The sequence below is a fragment of the Mytilus trossulus genome, chromosome 14 (assembly GCF_036588685.1).
Source record: "Mytilus trossulus isolate FHL-02 chromosome 14, PNRI_Mtr1.1.1.hap1, whole genome shotgun sequence".
NCBI classification, from domain to species: Eukaryota; Metazoa; Mollusca; class Bivalvia; order Mytilida; family Mytilidae; genus Mytilus; species Mytilus trossulus.
The window spans coordinates 62,784,905-62,794,939 of record NC_086386.1 but is presented as its reverse complement, the minus strand read 5'-3'; positions in this window follow the sequence as shown (position 1 = coordinate 62,794,939).

Here is a 10,035-nt window from a genome sequence, read left to right as displayed (position 1 = left end):
TATTCACTTAGTAACTTGTATTCATTACATTTTGAACAATGTTTTCTTTCATCCATTTTTAAAAAAAACATTTTAGTTACTTCAAAATGTCTAAAACAAATCTAACAAATAAATTAGCAGATGAATTACATCATAGAGTTATAAAATCTTTTCCTAAAAGACGTGTTTATGTTCATTCAATAGATCAAACATGGGCAGTTGATTTAATAGATATGCAACCATATTCAAAACAAAATAAACACTATAAATATTTATTAGCAGTTATAGATGTTTTTAGTAAATATGGTTGGTTGATTCCATTGAAAAATAAAACAGGAGTAGCAGTAAGCGAAGCATTTAAAACATTATTTAAAGAAAGAAAACCAATATATATTTGGTCAGATAAAGGATCCGAATTTTATAATCGACAAGTAAAAGAATTGTTAAAAGATAATAACATAAAGTTATATTCAACTGAGAATGAAGAAAAATCCAGTGTAGTGGAACGATGGATAGGAACAATGAAACAACATATGTATAAATACTTTACTGCTAATGAAACTTTAAAATATTATGATATATTAGATAAATTAGTTAAAAATTATAATAATACAGTACATTCTTCAATTAAAATGACACCTGTTGAAGCAAGTAAATTAAAAAATGAATTAACAGTGTATAAAAATTTATATCCAGAAAAGGAAGAGAAAATTAAAAAAGCTAAATTCAAAGTCGGAGATAGAGTAAGAATAACAAAAAAAGAAGGGTAAATTTGAAAAGGGTTATACTACTCGTTGGACCAAAGAAATATTTGTAATTGAAAAAGTTTTAAATACAATTCCTTTTACTTATAAAATAATTGATTTAAAAGGCGAAGAAATAACAGGTTCTTTCTATGAACAAGAATTAATGATGACTAAGTTTTAAATCTTTATTATAACATTCATTTGTAAAAGTATTTGCAAAATTACACATTATCATCCATGTACATATAACAGTCACTCAGGTATGTAGAAATACAGAATCCATTATCAGTTAATAGTCAACACAAAATCCTTAGCAACGGCGCTACTGTAGTGTCACCGTTACCATGTTATGAATTACGGTAGTAAAGTAATACAGAATCCATTATCAGTTAATAGTCAACACAAAATCCTTAGCAACGGCGCTACTGTAGTGTCACCGTTACCATGTTATGAATTACGGTAGTAAAGTGGGATTGTACATGACAAACAAGAACAAATATTGTACTATACATAATTTAAATGGCGTATCCTCCTACAGCGTCGGCAGTCATGACTTCTTGAGATGATTCCATTTCTCGTGTGGAACATATATCACGATTTTCTTGCCAAAATGTGTTCATTTCTGGGCTGCTGTTAAACAAAGCTACAAGTTCTTTCTTAAGCTTGAAGATCTCGGTGAAAGAAAGTCCAACGTTATAAAGTTTATAGTATCCTCCCAACGATTTTGCACATTCCCGCAACCTTCGAGCATAGGAAGGATGAATCCCAATGTTTTCAAGAAGCCACTTACCCCATGTAATAGTGATAGTCCCTTGAATACGTAGTTCGAAAATTTTCTTGTAAACAGCATTGAGCAACATTCCATATTGAATAAAGAAGAAGAGAGTCTGAGCATTTTGACGTTTAAGATGCTTAAACCCGTCTTTTAATTTTTCAAGCGCTTGTTCTTCAGTGGTAATGTCCTCAAGTTTAAACAGAAACACATCTCTGTCTATCGTCTTCTTTGTTTCTATAAAGTTTTCAACTAAATATTCATGAAGTTGTTCATGACTTCGTTTTTGTACTCCTTTTGTTTTCTTTGTCATGATTATTTGCTTTAAATTACTCTTTGGTTTCCTCGGAAACGTCTTGGTTGGTCCTTCCATTTCAACATTGTTTAAAAAAATAGTCATATTCATATGAAAAGCCTGATGTTCTAAAATAGTTGCTTTTTGTTCATCCGTCCATGTGTAATTTTGTGTAGCAATCATTTTTTTGAGTATATGATCAAATTGACGAAATTCCAATAAAATGTTACAACGGAATCTATTCACAACACAAAATAATAGAATGAATAAACTCCTACAGATGGTTTTCTTGTGAAATACTTCAATCTCTCCACTGTCAATAAACGTCTGCTATATGTTTACATCACCCAGGCAACATGTAAACACACTCTTGACAACCATGTAAATATTTCCAATGATCGATTTAGTCTATAGCACTTCACAAATGTAAAAAGCAATTTAAGTTGTAGTAGTATTGATCCGTTTTATTACTAGACTATATTGATAAAATTAATTAAAAATCAAGGTTGGGGCGCACTGGGGAAATTTTTTTTCTCTTAAATCCCACAGAATTCTTTCTCTGTCAGTTCTCCCGGGTTTTTTTATTTATTTTTTTTTGGATTTTTTTTGTTGTTTTTTGGGTGTTTTTAATAACGTTTTTTTCCCAAAGTAAAAAAAAAATTTTTTTGGGAGTAAGAAAATTTGGTGTTTTTTGGGGTGTTTTTTTGCTTTTTTATGAAAATTTAGGGCTCTTTTACTTGAAATGAGGGTAATTTTTTGGGGGTCAAATTTTTTTTTTTTTTTGGAGGGGGTGCGCTGGAGTCGTTCAAGTACTATACTACTATCGGAATTAAGCGGACATTTAATTGTAGCTTAAATTCGTAATGTACACTTATATCAAGATTCATCCTTAGTTTACAATCAACAAAGCAGAATACTTGAAAGCCAAGGATATATAAAAACTGAAACAGTTAAAAAGCTTCATATACAAATCCTAAATGTTAACGTCAAAAAGGACGTTTTAAAGATAACTAAAAAATATGTTGAAAAATATAAAATACAGCTTCCGTCAGTTAGAACTTTCACATGTAAAACTTTTAAATCTAACGATCTTTTTCTAAGTTGTACCAGTTCAACTTAAGACTGTCTCACATAATACAAACATGTTCTTTTCAGTACTGTTCCTACAAAATTGTGTATTTTAGGTTCTATAATAATCCAAGTATCATTAAGATAATCAATGTGTGAGTCTTATACTTATTCTAAATGTAGGGACTTTTTATATTTATAACGTGCAATATTAAAAATATTTGATTGAAATGTATGTCTCTATCGGGTATGTGGACCTGGGTAGTAACTATTTGTCCCAGTGTGTTTGAATAAACATCCAAATTAAATGAATAGAGCATCCCGTGTTTCCAGATAGAACACTGCATTACAACAAAATTTACCGTTCTTTTAGAAATCCTTTCCTATATTTATTTGATGATGTATCATATATTTTTTTTATTCTGTAATATCCCCAAGTATGTGATGTTGAATTTGTTCATAGATATTGAGTTGAAATATCTATCAACAAAATATAGCGTAGCATTACACCGATCAATTGCTCCTGGATCTCAAATATAAAGTTTCTCCAGGTAATGAAAGTCGATAGACGTGAAGATGTGTGATGTATCATTATGGCTCAAAATACCCTTATATGGGTAAACAGGAAGATCAAAAACAGTATAACACATTCATCATAGTAGTCGTTGATATGTTAGCATATATATAAATATAAAACATAAGTAACCACATAATTTAAAGCCCGTTAAAATATCATATATCAATTGAAAGTTAATCGAACTATTACAAAAATAGTATGTAAAACTTAACAGATATTTCAATCATTTTCTTCTTGATTAAACTGACTGATTTTAAATTGTCACAAAGAAGGGAAGAAGGTGAAACAACTTGACTGTGCATTTCTTGCTAGCAAGTACACACCTGTTAAAGAAGTTTTACGGGGTCTTTTTAATGTGACAATACTTGTCCTTCATCAATTGATAAGATATTTTCTGAGAGTTAAAATTCTGAAATTATCTGCCTTATAGAGGTTTGATAATGAGAAAACATAAAACTACCTCATTAGAATAAATGCGCGGTATCGAATTTATATTTCAGATGTCATATTGTGAACTACTGTTTAAGTGTTACGCTTCGCATGCTATGCCTTACTGATATTAAAACTAGAAAAACAAAAGCAAAACAAAAAACACTACTACATGTTCTTTTGATTCAAAAGAAAGGTAGAAATTGATAAAGTGGAAGTTTTGGTTCGGTCAGGTTTTAATTGACTTAACTTTGTTTACTGCTACATAAGTAAACAGTGGAATTTCCTATTCAGTTAAGTGTTATGTGTATTTTAATAACTTTTTTATATGAACAATAAGCATGTAAAGGTTCATAAATCAGATGAACAGATGATATCACATTTATAATGTTTACGTTTACGTTTACACAAGTGAACTTATGTTTGTTGGGAATACAGCCTTAGAAGGTTGTCCTGAAACAGTTTCCGTTCTTATGGTACATGTGGTAATTTTTATCGCTTATTTTTTTTTTTCATTTCAAAAGATAATTCTGTTCTTGTTGAGAAAATAAGAACATTCAAATTTTTAGTCAGAAGTGTGCATTATTTACGGCATTTTATCAAATTCATTCTTACCGATGTCGTGCTCCATTATATCTCAATTATGGACCGTCTCTTTCCTGCCGGTGATTGTTTAGTATTATGCTAGAATGTTTATTGAACAGTTGAATGACGTTTTACTACAGGACGTTTTAATATCGTCATAGAGACTTGAATTATTTCTAACAAACTATGAAAACAAAAACAGCGTTTTATTATCTTTTTTTTTGCCACGGTGAAGGCGGAGTTGCCACGATGTCACAGAAGCAAAGGTTGGAATTGCTAACACAATTTTGATGATCTAAAATTTTTGAGCTAAATTTGACCACATGTAATCCGATGGAGAATATTTGTTATAAAGTTTTTACATGTTTAGACGTATATCATAATATATAAATATCACATAGCTGAGAGGGTGATAGAGCAGATTATTACCCTGAGACAAAATTGTCAACCGCGGATAATTTGTATTATGTTGGTGTGTATATTTACAAAAACAATATAAATACATGAATGTAGGCATCTACACGCCATTCTTGTTTGCCTGTTTTCGTTACGTATTGGATGAAAACAATATAAATACATTAATGTAGGCATCTACAGGCCATTCTTGTTCGCCTATTTTCGTTACGTATTGAGAGGAAAATCGAACGAGTTAAACGTAAATGGTTATCACAGTATTTATAATAGCACAAATCACACAAAATACCAATGATTTATACGCATCTAAACATACCAGGAAATGGAGGTAAAGGCAATCCCGATCACACCAACAAGTTAAGTTATAAAGACAAACGAAGATAACATACGATCAATAATGATTATCAAATTTCCATAGTACATTACATTGATAAGCAAGTTGTTCAGGGTTAACAGGCCAAAATTTATATAGTTTTTGATCTTCGAAAGAGGAACAAGGATGCCATAGGAACATTCAAACTCATTACTATCTTTTCTATACAAAACTTTTCACATAGTAAAAATTACCGAAACACAGAGCAAGCTACACATTCTTTGTTGAAGTAGTAACTTTTATTGAATACAAGCTTTGAAGAGTTTACAATACCAAAATCTTTCTACCGGTATATTGTTAAGATGAGACTTTTTATTTGATTAAGGATTAATCATGTTCTTTCTTTTGTCCGATGGAAAGGCCTCTAAGTCTTCGTAAATGATTTTTACCTGATTTTCTTCGATAAATAATCATCTAGTGATCGATAAGAAAATGAAATGTAATCCCTATGTTAGCATGACACTACACCATATCTAATGCATAACGTCATAGAATAGGGAGAGAGGACTTTTCTTTTATCTTTTAATTCAAAATAAATTTCTTTCACAAATTCATGAAATTTAAAATAGATTTATGTCTCCTAAAATGATAACGGATACGATTTTCGCTTAAACATTTTTGAATCTTGCTTTTAACCTTTACTACATAGAACACGTGTATAATTACAAAACAAAGTCAGATTTTATCCAATCCTTAGTCATTATCAAGATCAGTTGACAGATATGTACGAGCGTTTGAGAAGGATGTATACAGTTACTGTTCAAAAATGTTGTGTATTCATATCCATTTAAACTGAAATATTATCATTTAACTAATAACAGGTATTATATCAACATATAGAGGAAAATAGATAATACCAATGTCTCAATGACAAATCTATTCTTTGTGCATTGTATTGCACAAAAGATGCATACCTTTAACAGGAAAAGTTTATGTTTAAATGTCTCCTTCGCGTGGGAAGAAAAACATGTTTGTATGTGGCCTGGAATGAATTGTCACATAAAAATCTATAACAATGCAAAATTCATTTTCAAATTACATTTCCTATTGTTTATTAATGCAATTCATTAATCAAATTTAACATCATCAGACGCTAAAGAGCCTTCAAATGTACACGCACCACGGATTACAGAAGACTTTGTTAGAGTAAATATCTAATTTAAAAAATGTTAGGGTACAATTATTTATATTTTTATTTTTGACAAAACAAACAATTATATACATGCTAAGAAGCAATGACTTATATGTGGAAGGTATCCTTTTTGTTAAATGGGCTTTCTGAAGCAGTTATAATAAGCTGACATGAATAAAGCTTTGAAACCAGCTCTAGAGATTTATTTACCCTGAAATATATAAATCTTTATCAGTTACGACGAAGATATTTAGAACAAATACATGCAGTCGACTATGATCATCATACAATATAGAAATTTCTGAAATACGACAGAAGTCTCAATGGTCGAATGATCTAAGTACTCCATCTACTGCATCTCTAGCCAAACAACACTGAGGTTGTGAGTCAAGTTATGCATGGGGTGCAGATGCACTTGACTTCAATAGTACTTCACAATGATTGTCAGTTTTCCTTCTGAAGTCGATGATTCATTCTGATAGGGAATTTGTTAATTTCACGCTGACGTCCACTTGTCGATAGCTGTCTCAATACATGTATATACCACGTCTTCTAGTAGTAATGCTCATATTTGTTTTCTATTTACGATTTCATATCTGTATGAACATGTAAAACATAGTTTATCTTAAATTATGTTAGAGAAAATAGTAATGAACAGTATAAAAGTCAGATCTAAATTCTTAAAAAAAACGACATTATATTTTAATATATCTTTTAAACCAAGACGGACAAACATAAACTAAATAACTGGAAAAAATAAAAACCCGAACCAAGACTAAAAAGTTAACATATTTTTTGTCAGACAGGAAATTAAGGGTACTGTTTTGATTAATGTAGAAGTCGTAAATTTCAGGTAATGTATTCTTCGTGGAAATCTATTCAGTAACACACAAATAGGAGAATAAAGAAATGCACACAAATTATTTTGCTGTATCTAAAGGTTACATATAATATGAAGTAGTTGAAAGTTCCTTTAAAATGATTAAAAGTAAGAAAAATATGCACGTGGAATTTGCAATTACTGTGTTGATATTAATTAAACTGATAAGCGTTGATGGATCCCATTTTCGTGGAGGAATGATAACATGGAAACATATGGATAACCAGGTAAAGGTTATATATATATATATTAATTTTGTACTGATTAAAGGAGAATTTTCTTAAAGCGTTTTTTGTTCGAATACGTACAAAGTATTTTTTGTATTCAACTTATGAAGAATGATTCGTCTGATTGATACACTTGTGTTTGTTCCTATTTAATCTGTTTGTTTTCTCCTTGGTTTTGTATTGGTAAATGCAAAATAACTGTAGTTTCGAAGGGTACATAAAATTTAACGTTAATCTTTGAAGGTATGGTAAACAATTGATTGTATCATATCTTAATCCAAATTCCACATTAAAAAAAACAACCTACGCTATCTTTTAACTGATGTTTTCAATAACTTAACTAGTATTGATTTTGGTTTAATCAGAAAGTCATTTCAGCTGAAGGTTTCTTTTAATTTAATCCCTGGGCAAAAAAAAATATCTTAAGAAATATTATACACATTCTTTTTAGAATAGTTTTAAAATGCTGCTCAATATTTTTAGTACGGCATCACAGACAGATTACCTTTATTAATTATGCTTTTTCAGTTCCTAATGAAAGTTGCGTAAAATGCAACCTTATTGTGACATTTGAAAGAAAGTTTAACCTAAAAAATATTTTGGTAATACATACATCCACTTTGCATTGACATGATTAACCATGTTACATACTTATTTATTATTTTCTTACATTTGTTTGAATGTTTTTTTCATTCCAGCAAATAGAAATAACATATAAACTATCATATCGTCGAGATTACAACAATGCCCACGAGTGTGAATTGTACCACTTGTTTAATACGGAAGTGACGTTTGGTGGAGGAGGTAAATTAACATGCCACAGAGGTTGTCAAAATGATTCACTAGCTGATATGTCTTACTATTGTACACAGTTCAGTGTAGAAGACAATTGGACATATGGTCAGAGAGCCGTAAATGTTACTCTTCCTACAACATCGGACAACATATATCAATTTCAGTAAGCTAAATATTGGATACATTTATGTTTTTATATATAAGAAGATGTACTATAAGTGTTAATGAAAAAAAAAATCTCCATTAAAGTTACAATTTATAAAAGTGAACATGTATAGGTCAAAGTATTGTCCTTTACATGAAGCATTGGCCCACACCGAACACCAAGCTTTTAATGAAATCACCTATAGCTGAAAGCATATATTTACATATTCGAGAGCAAGGATGTTCTTAATCAAGGGCTTCTAGTTGCAGGATGCCCTGATTCGAGAAGCAACTTAATAAACAAACGATTAATTATATAGGTGTATCGACATTATATCTTTATCATGTTTATTACGTTTTTTCATATTTACTTTTATCACAATCTGGATGATTGTTTTGTGAGTTCTGGACTTCCATAGATAGCTTTCCCACTATCTATACAAGTATCAATTAGTTCTCGATTCTAGCGAAAAACTTAATGAGCATCAATGCAGGGCACATGAATATCTTCGATTCATATCATAAGTTAATAACTTTAACCTATATACTATGTAAGGTAATTGGTCAGCTAAGTCGTAAATATTGAACACTTCTGTCGCACAGTTTATATAAGAAAAGGTCAAATCCATGCATATCACCTTTCAAATAAAAATAAAACAAGGTAATTAAGCGAAGTAACTTCTGGTCGGAATAAAACAAATATCATGTAATAAATACATTTTATTTGTATGAATTTGTATATACAAAAAATCATTTATTGATAATGGAATTGAGGAAAACAATTGTGACAACAACCCCACAAAAAAGCTGATACACGTAACAGCCGAATGCCACCAATGGGTCTTAAACGCAGCGAGAAAAACCCGAACCTGGATTGTGTAAAAAATTGTGATAGTGTATACTAGTTCAGTGAAAATGAACGTCATACCTAACTCCAAAACAAATAACAGAACTAAAAAAATCAACAGAAGAACAACAGAGGCCAGAGGCTCATGCCTTGGAACAGGCGCAAACATGCGGCTGAGTTAAACATGTTATGTGACATCTCAACCCTCCTTTATAACTGCTGTCAATGTGTTCAAATTGCTTTATGTACATTTAAAAAACTTAAACTTTCAACTTTTTATGGTGACAGTCTAGTCCAATAAATAGTTCAAATAGCATTTATGATTTATAAAAAATAGTATAAAAGCCAATTGTAACATATCATATAATGATTTATCAACCCAGTAACATTTTCGAAGAGCTGGATTAACATTTCCATTTGAAAATCTTAAAATGATAATTTCTTTGTGATCAGCAACCCAAGAAATCATGATAGGAAATAGGACTCCGGAGCCGTGGAAACATATTGCGTCAATGTTATATGATGTCAATAATGTTCTGATTCAAAGTATCACTTTGCAATGGGTACATTATTGTCTTTAAAGTTTTGTTAATTATGAGATAACTGTATTTTAAATGTATTTTAGCTCCGACTGCATCAATTGGGGATTTGATGGTCGCAAATTAAGTTTACTGGCGACGCGTTAGTGGAGAGAGTAAACGGGTATTTGCAACTATTAAATCCCCAATTGATGCCGTTGGAGCTTAAAATACAACATATTTATCTCGATTCT